Source organism: Neoarius graeffei, chromosome 23, assembly GCF_027579695.1.
Source record: "Neoarius graeffei isolate fNeoGra1 chromosome 23, fNeoGra1.pri, whole genome shotgun sequence".
NCBI classification, from domain to species: Eukaryota; Metazoa; Chordata; class Actinopteri; order Siluriformes; family Ariidae; genus Neoarius; species Neoarius graeffei.
In genome coordinates, this window is record NC_083591.1 from 41275608 (window position 1) to 41292633 (window position 17026).

General features: G+C 43.1%; 1 protein-coding gene across 1 annotated transcript in view; it reads right to left on the bottom strand.

Moving 5' to 3' along the window:
- The window catches only part of LOC132871222 (artemin), an 82308-nt gene extending 71612 nt beyond the window's left edge, over nt 1–10696 (bottom strand). The window contains exon 1 of the mRNA XM_060905340.1: nt 10006–10696. The gene's annotated coding sequence lies outside the window, so the exon portion shown is untranslated. The remainder of the gene's footprint in view (nt 1–10005) is intronic.
- Nucleotides 10697–17026: the final 6330 nt, after the last annotated feature.

Sequence of the window (17026 nt, forward strand, 5' to 3'; positions counted from 1 at the left end):
CGAGTCGGAATCCCCAAAGAGATTCTGACTGATCAAGGCACTATGTTTATGTCACGCACACTGCGCGAACTGTATGGGTTACTGGGAATTAAGCCTATCCGCACCAGCGTTTATCACCCACAAACGGATGGCTTAGTCGAACAGTTTAATTGCACCCTCAAGAATATAATTAGAAAATTTGTCAGCAAAGACGCACGTAACTGGGATAAATGGCTCGAGCCCCTGTTATTCACAGTGCGAGAGGTCCCGCAAGCCTCCACGGGGTTCTCCCCGTTCGAATTATTATACTGGCCTAAGCTGCATGGCATTTTGGATGTGCTATGGGAAAATTGGGAGGAGGGACCTTCAACCAGTAAAAACGAAATTCAATATGTTATCAACCTGCGTGCCAAACTCCAGACCCTCACGCACCTAACCCAGGAGACTTTGCAGCAGGCCCAAGAATGTCAAGTCCATCTGTACGACAGGGGAACACGCCTCAGGGAGTTCACACCAGGAGATAAGGTACTCGTGATGTTGCCCACGTTGAGCTCCAAATTGATCGCCAGGTGGCAAGGACCCTTTGAGGTCACACGGCGAGTCAGGGACGTCGACTATGAAGTGAGGTGAACGGACAGGGGTGGGGCATTACAGATTTACTACCTCAATCTGCTAAAACGCTGGAATGAGGAGGTCTCTGTGGCATTGGTGTCTGTGGTTCTGGAGAAGGCGGAGCTGGGGCCGGAGGTTCAAAAAGGAAAATTGACATCGCCCACCGCTCTGGTCCCCTGTGGAGACCACCTCTCCCTGACCCAGCTCACGGAGGTCGCCCAGTTGCAGACAGAATTTTCTGACATGTTCTCACCCCTGCCCAGCCGCACCCACCTCATAGAACACCACATTGAGACGCCCCCGGGGGTGGTAGTGCACAGCCGCCCTTACCGACTACCCAAACACAAAAAAAAAGGTGGTTCAGGAAGAGCTCGAGGCCATGCTTGAAATGGGCATCATCGAGGAGTCCCACAGTGACTGAGAGCAGCCCGGTGGTCTTGGTTCCCAAGGCCAACGGGTCGGTCCGGTTCTGTGTGTGGACTATAGAAAAGTCAACGCGGTGTCTAAATTCGACGCGTACCCAATGCCTCGTATTGACGAGCTGCTAAATCGACTAGACACGGCTCGTTTTTATCTGACAATGGATTTGACAAAGGGATATTGGCAGATCCCCTTGACTCCTCTATCCCGAGAGAAAACGGCCTTTTCTACACTGTTTGGCTTACACCAGTTTGTCACACTTCCTTTTGGGCTGTTTGGGGCACCTGCTACACTCCAGCAGCTTATGGACAGGATCCTCCGCCCCCACACCACCTACGCGGCTGCCTACTTAGACGATATCATTATTTACAGTAATGACTGGCCGCGGCACCTAGAACACCTAAGGGCCGTCCTTAGGTCGCTGAGGCGAGCGGGTCTCACAGCCAACCCGAAGAAGTGTGCGATTGGGTGGGTGGAAGTACGGTATCTGGGTTTCCACTTGGGTTCCACCGGAGCTCTTATTTTATTTCTTTTTCTATTTTTTTTTCTTTCCTGTGTGCTTGTGTAGTTTGGTGTTTGTTTGAGTGTTTTGTCCACCGGTTGTGGTGTAGCTCCGGACCCAGTTTGGGGTGTCGGTTCCCTCCAGGCCTTGGTTCGCTGTGGGTGATGCCTGCACTCCCAGCTGTGGACTGCAGTGAGCCTGTTGCTCATTTTACATCATGGTTGTCCAGCGCTCTGTGCTTTAACGCTTGGCGTGATGTTCCGAGCGATGTTGCTCGGTGGTGTCGTAGCGGCTGTGCAGGCGGTTTGGGACACATCAGCGCTCTGCGTGGCGGAGCTTTTCTGCTCTCTGTGTGGATCCATGGCGTGGTATTCGAGCGATGTTGCTGATGGCGTCACGGAGGCGGTGCTGGAGATGTGGGACTTGTTTTTGTGCACCTTTTGGTGGGACTGTGGCTGCTACACCACGGGAATTACATCCTGACCCCTACTTGGTGGACTTTTCACTTTTTATTTTTTATTTATTTATTTTTTTCTTTCCTTGTCTATAATTGTAAAGCGTCCTTGGGTTTTTTGAAAGGCGCTATATAAATTTAACTTATTATTATTATTATTATTATTATTATTATTATTTGGGCAATGGGCAGGTGCATCCCCAAATTAATAAGACAACAGCGATTGCTGCCTGCCCGAGTCCCAAGACCAAAAAGGGGGTGAGACAGTTCCTGGGGCTGGCTGGCTACTATCGTAGGTTTATACCTAATTATTCAGACATCACCAGCCCGCTGACTGATCTCACAAAAAAAGGGAGCACCAGATCTGGTCCAGTGGACGGAGCAATGCCAGTGGGCTTTCTCTGAGGTAAAGGCTGCACTGTGTGGGGGGCCACTGTTACACTCCCCTGACTTTTCTCTCCCGTTTATTTTGCAGACGGACGCATTGGACAGAGGGCTGGGGGCTGTTCTGTCCCAGGAGGTGGAGGGGGAGGAACGTCCCGTGCTGTACATCAGCCGGAAGTTGTCAGTGTGTGAGGGCAGGTACAGCACAATAGAAAAGGAATGCCTTGCCATCAAGTGGGTAGTCCTCGCCCTACGCAACTACCTGCTGGGGCGCCCTTTCACCCTCTGTTTGGACCACACACCCCTGCAGTGGCTCCACCGCATGAAGGATGCCAATGTGCGGATCACCCATTGGTATCTGGCACTCCAGCCGTTTAAGTTCAAGGTGGTCCACAGGCCGGGGGCGCAGATGGTCGTGGCGGATTTCCTCTCCCGTCAAGGGGGGGGAGGGGGGAGTCGGCTGCAGGCCGGACGGCTCCCTGGCCTGAGTCGGGCGGTGGGGGTATGTGGCAGCGGGGGCATGGTCAAGCGTCGGTCTGTGAATGGAGGGCGGAGTCAGGGAAGGTAGGTGGTAGAATCACTGCACCTGATGGGAATTAACCTGTGTTTGTGTGTCTTCCCCAGTGACCGCGCCCTATAAGAGGGGAGGGAGAGCAGAGGAAGGGGGCTCTCCCCAACCCGAACACTGGTGTGCATGCATGTGGCTGGGAGAGTGAATGTTGAAATGCTGAAAAGTGAGTAAATAAAGAGTTTTGTAAGAACTCAGTTCTGGCCTGCCGTGCTTCTGTGCTCCACCCACCTGCAGGGATTTTACATTTACTTACTGAGGTACTGATTAGATGATCACCTGAACCAAAGCTTATTTAATGATGAAAAGTATAAAAACCACTGCTGTGGTCATCACTATCCTCTTGCAATAGGACCAGTTTGGATGGCAAAAACAGTACTAGTAGTACCTTAAATTTAAACATATCTATTCACCATGCCAAAAGAGTTATAAAGAAGGGTTCAATTCTAGATTTAATGGCAGAGGAATACAGTGAGTGTGAGGTTGATTCCATCCTCAAAATTTCAAAGATGGCAGTTCATAAGAACAAGGTCAAGAAGCAGACACTGGGGACAACAAAGTTACAGACTGGCAGAGGACAAAAACAACTCTCCACTGACTGGGATGATCAACTCCTTCGAATGTCACTCAACAACTGTACAATGGCATCTACAAAAAGAAAGGCAAATGACAGCTGGGGTTAAGTGCACAGCAAGGACAGTTTGAAACAGGCTCCTCCGGGTGGGGTTGAAGTTGTGCAAAGCTAGAAAAAAGCCCTTACACTACATGACATTACATGGCATTTAGCAGACGCTCTTATCCAGAGCAACATACGACGAGTGCAAAAGTCAGGTACATGAAGTGCTGAACTTCTAGACAAGAAAGTTCTAGTGCCAACTGAACAAGTAACAGCAATACCTAGTGTAATATGCTGTTGAAGTACCAGTACTCACAGCCAAGAAAACAAACCAACCATATAAAGTATAACTAAATAGAACTCAAAACGGCTAACCCCAGGCTAGACAATGCACAGCCTGCGTTGGTCTAGACTGAAATGCAATTACACAGTGGGCAGGGAGGAAGGGGAGAGATGCAGCCTGAAGAGGTGAGTTTTCAGCCTACGCTTGAAGGTGGTCAGGGAGTCAGCAGTTCTGACCTCAATGGGAAGGTCATTCTATCAATGGGGAACTAGGAGAGACAGACAGTCTTGAGCAGGCTGGGCAGGAGCGGAGAGGAGGAGGGGCCAGGCGACCAGTAGTAGCAGAGCATAGGGATCTGGCTGGCATGTAGGGGCAGAACAGACTCTGGAGGTACAGTATGTTGGCCTTAACCCCTTGAGAGCCTGGTAAACTAGCACCAATGTCTTAAATTTGATGCAAACTACGATAAGTAGCCAGTGCAGTTAGGCAAGCAGAGGGGTGGCATGTGAAGAACGAGGGAGGTTGTAGACCAGGTGAGCTGCAGCATTCTGGATGAGCTGTAGGGGTCTGATGGCAGAAGCTGGAAGCCCAGCAAGGAGAAAGTTGCAGTAGTTCAAGCAGGAGAGGATTAGCACTTGGACCAGGAGCTGAGTAGTGTAGTTGGTAAGAAAATAGAGGCAAAGAAGCACCAGGCTGAGGTTTGCTAAAGACCATAAGGATTGGACCATAGAGGCCTAGAGTAATGTCATCTTCTCTGATGAGTTCAATTTTCAGCTTTTCCCATCATCCGGTCGTCTAATGGTTAGATGGAGACTTGGAGAGGCTTGCAAGCCACAGTATCTCACACCCATTATGAAATTTGGTGGAGGATCAGTGATAATCTGGGGGAGCTTCAGCAAGGCTGGAATGGGGCAGGTTTTTGTTTGTGAAGGATATAGGAATCAAGCCATGTACAAGGTTATCCTGGAAGAAAACTTGCTTCCTTCTGCTTTGACAATGTTCCCAAACTCTGAGGATTGGGTTTTCCAGCAGGACAGTACTCTATGCCATACAGCCAGGTCAGTCAAGGTGTGGATGGAAGACCACAAGATCAAGACCCTGTCATGGCCAGCCCAATCTCCAGACCTGAACCCCACTGAAAACTTCTGGAATGTGATCAAGAGAAAGATGGATGGTCACAAGCCATCAAACAAAGCTGAGTTGATTGAATTTTTTGTGCCAGGAGTGGTATAAAGTCACCCAAGAGCAACGTGAAAGACTGGTGGAGAGCATGCCAAGATGCATGAAAGCTGTGATTAAAGGCCAGGGTTATTCAACTAAATATTGATTTCTGAACTCATTAGTCCATAAGTTCAAACATTAGTACTGTGTTGGTTAAAATTGAATATGATCTTGATTTCTGTGCATTATTCAAGGTCTGTAAAAACACTTCATCTTTTTTGTTATTTTGACCAGTTGTCATTTTCTGCAATTAACTGCTCAAAGTGACAATATTTGTACATGGCATTTGGGGAAAATGTTGTCAGTAGTTTATGGAATAAAACAGAAATATTCATGCTCCTCAAACCCATACATATAAATAGTAAAAACAGAGAAACTGATCATTTTGCTTTGCTGTCTCTTAATTTTTTCCAGAGTTGTAGACAGTGGCACCGTGTTCCACCTCTAGTGTGTGTCAGTCAACGCAATATGTTCCTTGACTTGTGCATTCAAGTAAAACCACTTACGTTTTCCCGCCAAGATTAAAGGTGACAGTTTGACATGTGAGATGATACATACCTGCTTTTGTTTTCATCTCTCTCTTTTTCTTTTTTTTTTACTATGTGACTGTTCCGTTTATTCAGCTATTTGATTCCTGGTGTGTTTTTATTGCATCAGGATGTGGTGCAGAAGTTGGATTATGTTATGGCTTCTGTCTCAAGGGTTGTGGCCAAACAAAGGCATGGCTATCACATGACCATTTCTATTGAATTCTATACATTACAGTGATTTTGTCACCACTAACAAAGGCATGTTTCCTTGGCAAGTTTAAGCAAACCTTCATAAAAAAATCATATGTGTTATCGACTGGAGTAAACAAACGATGGAACCAATTACTTGTAATGCAATCCAGTACTAACGCATATCCAGAGGAATCTACAGGCATTTTTACTAAACTTTAAAATGTTTATTTCAATTTCTGCATAACTTAAGGAGTTCACCAAGGACTTCTTGACATGACTGTGGTTGATGCTCCTGGAAACATTTCTGTTTAATTAAGTAAAACACCATGAAAGAAATGTGTTCCTTGTGCCTTGCAACAAACCTGCTCCAGACTATTTCTTATTAAATTACCGCATAAGGTGAAAGTGTTCGATATGAGTTTTACCGATGTGGCTGAGTAAACACTATGAAATTATATAATTGAAATGCCATGTACTGCCAAAAGGGAATTCCAGGTGACATAGTCATAGCTTTGCTTTTCCCTGTGCGAGTTGAGAGCTGACTTCATATTTGATGATTTACTAAGTGCAAAAATATGCACGAGGGTGGGGTGATCATGTGGCCAAGCGTTCAATATAAAGGAAACACCCCAAAGCTGTTGTGATGACTGCTCCAAGAGTGTGGAATATAAATATTTGGCCATTTCTTGTGATTCAGCGTTTCCTGATGGCCATTTCACGTGTGTCTATAAAATTTAGGCTTAACCGCTAATTCCAAACGCTCACAAGGAAGCGACTTGAATGATGTAAGCTCTGTCTGAACTCTTAATATGACAAAAGACCCCTCAGGTGGGTCCAGATCTTTTTTTTTTTATCTATGAATATTTCCTACAATGTTCACTGGAGACAGTGCAATGTTTAGAATAGCTAATGAACAGTCTGAGATTAACTGGAGGTGCAGTGGTTAGGACTGTCGCCTCACAGCAAGAAGGTTCTGGGTTCGAACCTGGTGGTTGACATGTTCTCACCTGCGTGGGTTTCCTCAAGGTCCTCCAGTTTCTTCCTACATGTGGATTAGGTCAACCAGCTACTCTAAATGTCCCATAGGTATGAATGAGTGTGTGTGTCTCTCTGTGTTAGCCCTGGGACTGGCTCCAATATTGCCTCCCTACAGCCCATGATGGATAAGTGGGATATGAAATGAACAAATAACTGAACAAACAGGGAGTTTAAGGGTTTAATATACTGAAGTCTCAGAGAGGTGGCACGGTGGTGTAGTGGTTAGCGCTGTCGCCTCACAGCAAGAAGGTCCTGGGTTCGAGCCCCGTGGCCGGCAAGGGCCTTTCTGTGCGGAGTTTGCATGTTCTCCCCGTGTCCGTGTGGGTTTCCTCCGGGTGCTCCGGTTTCCCCCACAGTCCAAAGACATGCAGGTTACGTTAACTGGTGACTCTAAATTGACCGTAGGTGTGAATGTGAGTGTGAATGGTTGTCTGTGTCTATGTGTCAGCCCTGTGATGACCTGGCGACTTGTCCAGGGTGTACCCCGCCTTTCGCCCATAGTCAGCTGGGATAGGCTCCAGCTTGCCTGCGACCCTGTAGAAGGATAAAGCGGCTAGAGATAATGAGATGAGATGAGAAGTCTCAGAGAGCTGCAAGCAAATAAATGCTGTACAGGGTTTCTCTGTCAGCAGCGCCCCCTAGTGGTAACCATCCAGCTTTTCTCATTGTGCTTATTTTTGTCCACCCTTTATGTGGTAGAATGCAGATTTTTGCTGTTGGTCTTCATTTTAGCCTACAACTAAGCTGCACAGGCAGATTAATTAAAGGAAAAAAAATCAACTGTAGCCAAGATTTATTTTATAATTAAAATCTTAAAAATATTTTATAAGTAAAAAGGTTTACATTTATTTTTTCCCTTTTCATATACTACCTCAGTATGCATACTCAGCTCTGCACTTTATGTTGTTTGTGTAGTTTATTGTCTGCAATGTTTGCACTCGTTACCCTCTGCACTTTATGTTGTATTGTAGATTGTAGTCCTGTGTAGCACCATGGTCCTGGAGAAACGTTGTTTCGTATTAACTGTGTCCTGTACCAACTGTATATGGTTGAAATGACAAATAAAAAAAGCCTTGACCTTGAAAATCAGTTTCGGTTTCCTACATTACCCACAATGCTGTTCAACTACCAGCTTGTGCCAGTGAGACTTATCCCTTGCTTCATATCTACCTCATTAGAGCAATGCAGCAGCGCTTTAGCCCTTTTAACCTGTTCAGCTCTCTCTCACCTTCTCATCTGTACACTGTTCACTCAAACGGATCAAACTTCAGCTATCATGTGATACACTAACACCGTGTTAACTACCTGAGCTGGAACACAAATCCATCATACACTGTATATGGGTAGTTCTTTGATAGAGGAATTACATTCATAGCAAAATGTGGTAACTTTTTTTTAGTTGCAGTACTCAAGGTAATGGCATTAAATAAAAAAATTCAAACTGTATGTGGTATCTTTTGACCCTAAAAAAGCATAGAAAAAAAATTGTCCACGTTTAACTCTGAATGCAAAATCTTTTATGAGGAAAGAAAAGTCAGTAACGGAATTACGTCAGGGGAAATAAACCCTGAACTTTCATTTCTTAAAATTCAAACTAAGATTTCTCTGAAGCGACATTGCTATAATTGGGGTGATGATTTTTACATACGGTTTTCAGTACATTTTGTCTTGGATTCCATATGTTCGCAATATCACTGAGCTGACAAGTTAAGGCAGTCTCAATAATTTCATAAGTATGGCCTCTCTGCTAAACAATTGCCCGTATATGTAGCTGCACTGCATTCTGGATCTTTGAGTCCAATGTTTGCTGTCTCCATCCCTGTGTCTGAAATCACTCACTACTCACTATATAGTGGACTATATAGTGAGTTCACCATTTTGTAGTGTTGTCCGAATGTATAGTGAGAATTATTACACCTTATATAGTAGACTCATAGTATCCCACAATGCATTGTGAAAAGTAGTGTACAACTGATGACCACTAACCAAGTAATATATGCCATCATGCATTGCAGTTGCGCTGAAAGGGGGAAAAAAAGTGTGTTGGGGTGAATGGACGGAGGAAGAAACACATTATAAACGGACAATCAAGTACAATTAAAAATAGTTAGAGAACAGAAAATAAGCTAAAGTAGAATAAGACAGATAAAATACAAGAATAAACGTTATAGTGTAGAGCAAGGAATTAATCAAAAGCCGCAAATTTGATTTAATAAAAGGCAGCGGCAAAGAAGAAAGTATTCAGCCTCGATTTAAAAGAACTGAAAGATGCAACACAAACAAAGTACTTTGTATTTACAGTATTAATGTATGAAATAATGGGCGGCATGGTGGTGTAGTGGTTAGCGCTGTCGCCTCACAGCAAGAAGGTCCGGGTTCGAGCCCCGTGGCCGGCGAGGGCCTTTCTGTGTGGAGTTTGCATGTTCTCCCCGTGTCCGCGTGGGTTTCCTCCGGGCGCTCCGGTTTCCCCCACAGTCCAAAGACATGCAGGTTAGGTTAACTGGTGACTCTAAATTGACCGTAGGTGTGAATGTGAGTGTGAATGGTTGTCTGTGTCTATGTGTCAGCCCTGTGATGACCTGGCGACTTGTCCAGGGTGTACCCCGCCTTTCGCCCGTAGTCAGCTGGGATAGGCTCCAGCTTGCCTGCGACCCTGTAGAACAGGATAAAGCGGCTAGAGATAATGAGATGAGATGTATGAAATACACTCAGTATAATATGTATTTATTATTTTGAAAACCCACCAGCCGACTGATCTGGCACGTTTTAATTGTGCGACAGTAATGACGTAAATAACGGTGCGGTGGAGTAGTGCCCGAAAGTGCTTTTTCGTTTTACCAATGAGCTCACTATATAGTCCTCTATATAGTAATTCCCTAGATAATGAGTAGGGAGTAGTGAATGAGGTGAGTGATTTCAGACACAGCCCATGACTTTTTAACAGGATCTGGAAAATGATGACTGAGAAGCTGCTGTTGCTCTGCTCTTTTTAAGAGCTAACAAGGCACAAAACATTATCCCATATGTGTGAGACATCTTTCTGCGATGCCAGATCAGCACACAACTAACAACTAGCGAAAATACAACACCAACCAAAGTAGCAGCAGATTCCCAAACACATCGTAAATATTTCAGTAGAAACAAATTTAATGAGTGGAATTTTCCTTTAATATCAGAAATACAAAAGAGGGACATAAAATACTCACCATTTGTAAAGATGGATCCATTCTTTTATCTAAAAACACTTCATTTGTCTCCAAGCCATTCAACATTCACACAGCTGCTTTTTTATAGAGGTTTTGTTTTTTTATTGTTTTATATATCCACACATTTCAGGCAGTGTGTATTTCATAGATAGTGTAACATAAATCTCTGGCATAGATTGAACCACAAATAGTAGTACGCTGGAGCACTGACACTGCGCACACACACACACGCACACACGCACTGAGAAAGAGCAGGAGGCCGAGTCTTTCATCTTGAATGTCAGAACTGATCTCCTCTCTTCGTTCTTTCTCTGTCTCTTTGGCTCTGCTTGATGTTCACTTGTTCTTAACGAGAAACTTCGCAATCTTTCAACACCCTCTTACAGTATGCAGTCCTTCTTGTTCAGTCAGTGAGCATCCAGTTCCTTGTAGAGACATGTACTCAAACTGCACCTGACACTTTTGCAATCGATAAATATTTAGCACTCTTTATTATTGTCCATGTCCAGACTAAAATTGCATTTAGTTATTTCCACGTTTTTCTCCCAGAAGTTCACACTTAAATCAAATGTTCATACTTGGCATAATTGTTAATCAGTAGTAGAAATTTAGAGGGGAGTCATTATATAGTTTTTGGAGTTTTTTTTCTAGTCCCCAAAACATCATGGTGGTGATGAAGTAAAATGAGACATATTTGTCCTGGCAGTTATCATCACATACACTGTCTTGCAAAAGTATTCATCCCCCTTGGTGTTTGTCCTGTTTTGTAGCATTACAAGCTGGAATTAAAATAGATTTTTGGAGGGTTAGCACCATTTGATTTACACAACATGCCTACCACTTTAAAGGTGCAAACTGTTGTTTTATTGTGACACAAAAAATAATTAAAGATGAAAAAACAGAAATCTGGAGTGTGCATAGGTATTCGCCTCCTTTCGTATGAAACCCCTAAATAAGAGCTGGTCCAACCAATTCACTTCATAAGTCACATGTGCAATCAGTGTCACATGATCTGCCACATGATGTCTGTATAAATCAACCTGTTCTGGAAGGACCCTGACTCTGCAACACTACTAAGCAAGCAACATGAAAACCAAGGAGCCTCCAAACAGGTCAGAGACAAAGTTGTGGAGAAGTATAGATCAGGGTTGGGGTATAAAAAATATCCCAAACTTTGAATATCCCACAGAGCACCATTAAATCCATTATAGCAAAATGGAAAGAATATGGCACCACTACAAACCTGACAAGAGAAAGCCGTCCACCAAAACTCACAGACCAGGCAAGGAGGGCATTAATCAGAGATGCAACAAAGACACCAAAGATAACACTGGAGTAGTTGCAAAGATCCACAGCGGAGATGGGAGTATTTGTCCATAGGACCACTTTAAGCCATACACTCCACAGAGCGGGGCTTTATGGAATAGTCAATAAAAAGTCACTGCTTAAGAAAACATGTTTGGAGTTTGCCAAACAGCATATGGCAGACTCCCCAAACACATGGAAGAAGATTCTCTGGTCAAATGAGACTAAAATTGATCTTTTTGGCCATCATGGGAAATGCCATGTGTGGTGCAAACCCAACACCCTGAGAATACCATTCCTACAGTGAAGCATGGTGGTGGCAGCATCATGCTGTGGGGATGTTTTTCATCTGCAGGGACATGAAAGCTGGTCAGGACTGAAGGAAAGATGGATGGCACTAAATACAGGGCAATTCTGGAGGAAAACCTGTTTGAGTCGGCCAGAGGTTTGAGACTGGGACAAAGGTTCACATTCCAGCAGGACAATGGCCCTAAACATACTGCTAAAGCTACCCTCGAATGGTTTAAAGGGAAACATTTAAATGTCTTGGAATGGCCTAATCAAAGCCCAGACCTCAATCTAACTGAGAATCTGTGGCATAACTTGAAGATTGTTGTACACCAATGCAACCCATATAACTTGAAGGAGCTGGAGCAGTTTTGCCTTGAGGAATGGGCAAAAATCCCAGTGGCTAGATGTGCTAAGCTAATAGAGATATACCTCAAGAGACTTGCAGCAAAAGGTGGCTCTACAAAGTATTGACTTCGGGGGGTGAATACCTACGCACACCCCAGATTTCTGGGGGTTTTTTTTATCTTAATTATTGTTTGTGTCACAATAAAACAACAATTTGCACCTTTAAAGTAATAGGCATGTTGTGTAAATCAAATGGTGCTAACCCTCCAAAAATCTATTTTAATTCCAGTTTGTAATGTGACAAAACAGGACAAACACAAAGGGGAATGAATACTTTTTTGCAAGACACTATAGTAGTGTTTATCAGACTGTAGAAAAAAGGTATTGCTGCACTCCCCCCCCCAATCCCCGTCATGAACACATGAACAATCATTTGTGATTACCCAAGTCTTTGTATACAGAAGTTAAGGAAGGATGTACATTGGAACACATCCATGTATCTGAAAGAATTCATCATTCCAGGTTTAAAAACTGAAATTTGGAAAATTAGGGAAAAAAAAATCCCATGATACCAAGAATTCATTTTCTAACCGAAACCACTTGCCATATTGTTAAAACTCCAGTCTAATCCGTATGGCGTGGCTCACCTTGGAATATAACAATCAGAAATGCCATGATTATAAACTTATAAACGTTACTTGTGTTTCAGCAATGGTTTCACATCACAAGGTTCTAAGAAAGAGGAATAAATAGAATAGAATAGAATAGAATAGAATAGAATAGAATAGAATAGAATTCATCTTCATGGGTAGATATACACCTAGATCTGCTCTGAGCATTGTTCTTAAATTTGGCATGCATAATAATAATTCTCTTACAAGTGATTCTTGTACAATAACTTTTAAAAAAATAATTTTCACAAGTACTTTTAATAGTGTAGTGACTGACATTCTTGAGTCACTGATATTAATGCTGTCGAAATACTGTGTTTGAAATTAAGTTATCATTTGAAAGAAACTTTTATACTTTATATCTATCTCCGATTCTGTTTCCATCCTCTCGCTTTGGCTTTCTTAATTCTCATTTTGAAGTAATCAATGTGTATGTGTGCATAAAGGGACAAACAGACAGACAGTGTGCCCTTGTTTACACTCGGTTTTAAAATGTGTCTTGGATGATCAGATTACAAAAGGACAGCCGAGACACATTACTGTTTATACCCGTGTCGATCATGCGTCTTCCAGCTAGAAGGTCAAAGGAACGCGTGAACAGTTATTACGTCAGGCCTGAGCACCAGATTTCCTTAACTCACCGGCCACTTTAATAGGAACTTGTTCTTGATTCTAGGACTCCTGTTCTTGGCTGCAGGAGTGAAACCCAATGTGTTCTTCTGCTGTTGCATGCTGAGATGCTTTTCTGCTCACCACAGTTGTAAAGAGTTGCTATGAGTTGCTATATCCTTCCTGGCAGCTTGAACCAATCTGTCCATTTTCCTCTGACCTCTCTTTCTTATCAACAAGGCGTTTGTTTCCACCCACAAAACTGTCACACACTCAGTGTTTTTTGTTTGTCGCACCGTTCTGTGTAAGGTGTAGATATTGGCGTGTGTGTGTGTGTGTGTGTGTGCGTGCGTGCGTGCATGCGTGCGTGTGTGAAAACCGCAGGAGATCAGCAGTTTCTGAAATACTCAAACCAGCAGTCCATCTGGCTTAAACCAACACCCATGCTACAGTGAAAGAAAGTCACACTTTGAGATCACGATTTTTCCCATTCTGATGTTTGAAGTGAACATTAACTGAAGCTCTTGATTTGTATCTGCATGATTTGATGCATCGTGCTGCTGTCAAGGGATCGGCTGATTAGAGAACTACATCAAACAGCAGGTGGATGGGTGTTCCTAATAAAGTGGCTGGTTTCAATTGCACTCTAACCACATACATCAGTGCTCCTCTCTATGTTTTTCCAGCACTGGCACACTGGCACCAAAACAACCACCATATCCTGCATTTACAACGTATTTTCCTGTTACATCCTTGTCGAGGACGCGTCAGTGTTTACACTACAAAAGAAATGTGGTCAAATGTGTCCTAGACCTCCTCAGGAAGAGGTTTGAGTGATCGAGTCACACTGCGTCATCAGACTGGTTGTTAAAAACCAAGGTCATTAAAACCAAGTGTAAACAGGGTCTTTGTGTGGTTTCTGTCGCTTTCTCTGGATTTTTCCTGCATCTTATTCATTGCATTCACCTGACAGTAAAGAGAAAAGCAGTCCCTGGGATGGGGCCATGTACATTGCGTTCATTTGTTCATATGAGATGTTTTTGGCTTTAAAATAACAAAAGGAATAAATAATGCAAAAAGCTGTTATATTTCTCCTTTGATTATTTATTTATTTTTTACTATTTCAGATTCTTTAAGAGACTAAAATTAATAAACGGTCATCAATGTCCTGGATGTGTATCAGCAATTACCTACTAGTTAGCTACTCGCAAGAAGAGTTTTTGTCTGATGTAATGCTAATCTGGACCATGACATGCTTTTGAGAAATAGCAATGCGAGATGTTAAAGGTAGACTGCCTTTCAGATTTTTCAGCTGTAGGTCATAAAAAGAATTTTCCCTGACACCCATTTATTTTTGTTTAGTGGACCAAAAGCGACTGAATTCGAATCACAGACTTCCAATTTTATTCGTTTTTTAAAGAGAACAGTTAATGAATTTAGGGCCATGTGGCCCTAAATTCTCTGCTATTTTTTCCTGCTTCACCAAGATACTACGTCATGAATGATGTGGTGGGCTTTCCCCGTTTGTGCAAGGCATCATGAGATACAAATTTGAAACAGGAGAGAAAAATGGAGGATGCAAATGAAACGTGAAAGACTGACTACAGTAACAGAAAGCAAGAAGAAAAGACGTTATGTTGCGAAGGAAAGGAAACGCAGGACCAAACTAATAAATATCAGTGGTCAGCGAGCACCTCAGTGTGATCAGCTGTTCGTTTAGCGACAGAATGATGTAACTGTCAGGGCACGGTCAAAGGTAAACCTGTAGATGGCAGTAATGCAACACTGGATGCCAGCTGCTGTAAATCCCAAAAGAAGAAGAAGAAAGTAAGCCTGCGCATACGCACACTGACTTCCTCTGTCTGCTTGACTGCACGAAGCGAGTGATTTCATGCACGTTATTTGCTCGGGAATCCCTTCAAATTAAATAACTTCCCAGCCACAGAATGGCCTGTTTTTCTGAGGTATTTCATAAATAAACATATATCACAATGACCAAATTTCAGAGGGATCTAAATTTCACAGATTTTACAAAATCAAAAGGCCGTCTAGCTTTAAAGGAGGATGACATTGCGGATAAAAATAAAAAATTCAGGTGGTGATATTTGAGAAGATTTTAAATCACCTAAAATGTATCACTTGCATACCTTGCTCCCAGTGTGTGCCAAGAAAAACATTACATTCCAGGCATTTAGTAGATGCTCGTATCCAGAGCAACATACTTAGAGCAACCTGGAAAGCAGTTCAGGTTCCTTGCTCAAGGGCACTTCAGCCATTCCTGTTGGTCCAGGGAATCAAACCAGCGACCATTTGGTCTCAAAGCTGCTTCTGTAACCATTAGGCCATGGCTTCCCCAAAAAACAAAGCAAAACAAAAAATCAGATTTTTTGTTTTTGCATTTTCATTTCAACTAAAAAAAAAAAAACACCAAAGAACAAATGAAGGCAACACACATGGACAGGTTTGGGTTTTTTCTTTTTTTCCCCTCCTATGCAGTTCCTACACCAGTCATCTCACACTGACCAAGGCTTCATCCTTCATCTTATTTACCATGTGCGCATTTTACCTTCTGCTGTTATGGCAACCTTCATATAGACCCCTTCGCAGTAAACGTCATTCATACGAAAGCGGAAATTGCGCGCGCAGCCTGGACCCAAAAAAGACTCAGAAATGCCTAGTTGTTGTGCTGTCGGGTGTCAGAATCGTAGCAGTGATGGGGTTAAAATGTACAGAATTCCAGCAGGATCTCACCCATTCCAAAAAAATCGCCGACGTCTATGGCTACAAGCCATCAAACGTGTAGACTGGGATGAAAGCACTATCAAAAATGCGCGGGTTTGCAGAGCCCGCTTCATCACAGGTAAGATCAGGCTATTTATTAAATCTTTCTTTTTTATTCTTTCTAGTCTTCGTTTATTGATGTAGCAAAATACTTTGGTAACGTTTGTCTGATTAGCTGGGTCATAGTTACACAATGTAATGAATATTGTTAGCATGTTAACTTAGCTTTGCATGCAATTTTGTTTGTAGGAGAGGTCTCGCTTGACTCATCATTATTTGTGTATGCTGAAAATCACAATTTTAAAGCAAGGATGGAAAGGTAAAATTGTGTGCCCTCACTCTAAATGCCAACTTACTGCTCTAACCTAGCTCCCGCCCCGTTCAGTTTCATTTCTGCTCTCTGCCTCTCGCTTTTTACGCAGCTCTGATTTCTCTTAGCTGCACTCTTTACACTATCATTCCTTTCATGCCATTACCTCCTGCAAATTGCTGTTTAGTGTTGGTATTTGCTGTTGTAGCTAAAGCCACATTGCCATCACATCACTGGCATAATTTGATTAAAACAATTTCAGTGTAAAACATGTTCTGTACATGCCCGCACATAACAATCATATGCGTCTAAAGACTTGTAGGCACGAAGTTTTTCGTGGGTGTACACTGAAGTCTTGTCAATAAGGTACGAGTATATATCTGGCCATTGTATACCAGGGAACTTACTAACATCGTCCGTCCACTCTTTAATTAAATGCGGATCCGGTAGGCGATGTCCACTTGTTAGAGTTAAATTATTTATGTAGCATTCTCGATCTTGTAATGACAATTGTTTGGCATAATCTGACAGCTCATAATGCCGGTCTATGAGCAGCGCCATTGTTTCTGGGTCCAGGCTGCGCGCGCATCCTGGCAACGGTCGGTTTGTTTACAAACATGCGAAGGGGTCTATATCCCCAATCTGTGCCTTGCTCATGAGTCATGATCTCTGTGCTTCTGTTTATTTCCGGAAGTCATGCCCTGTCCCG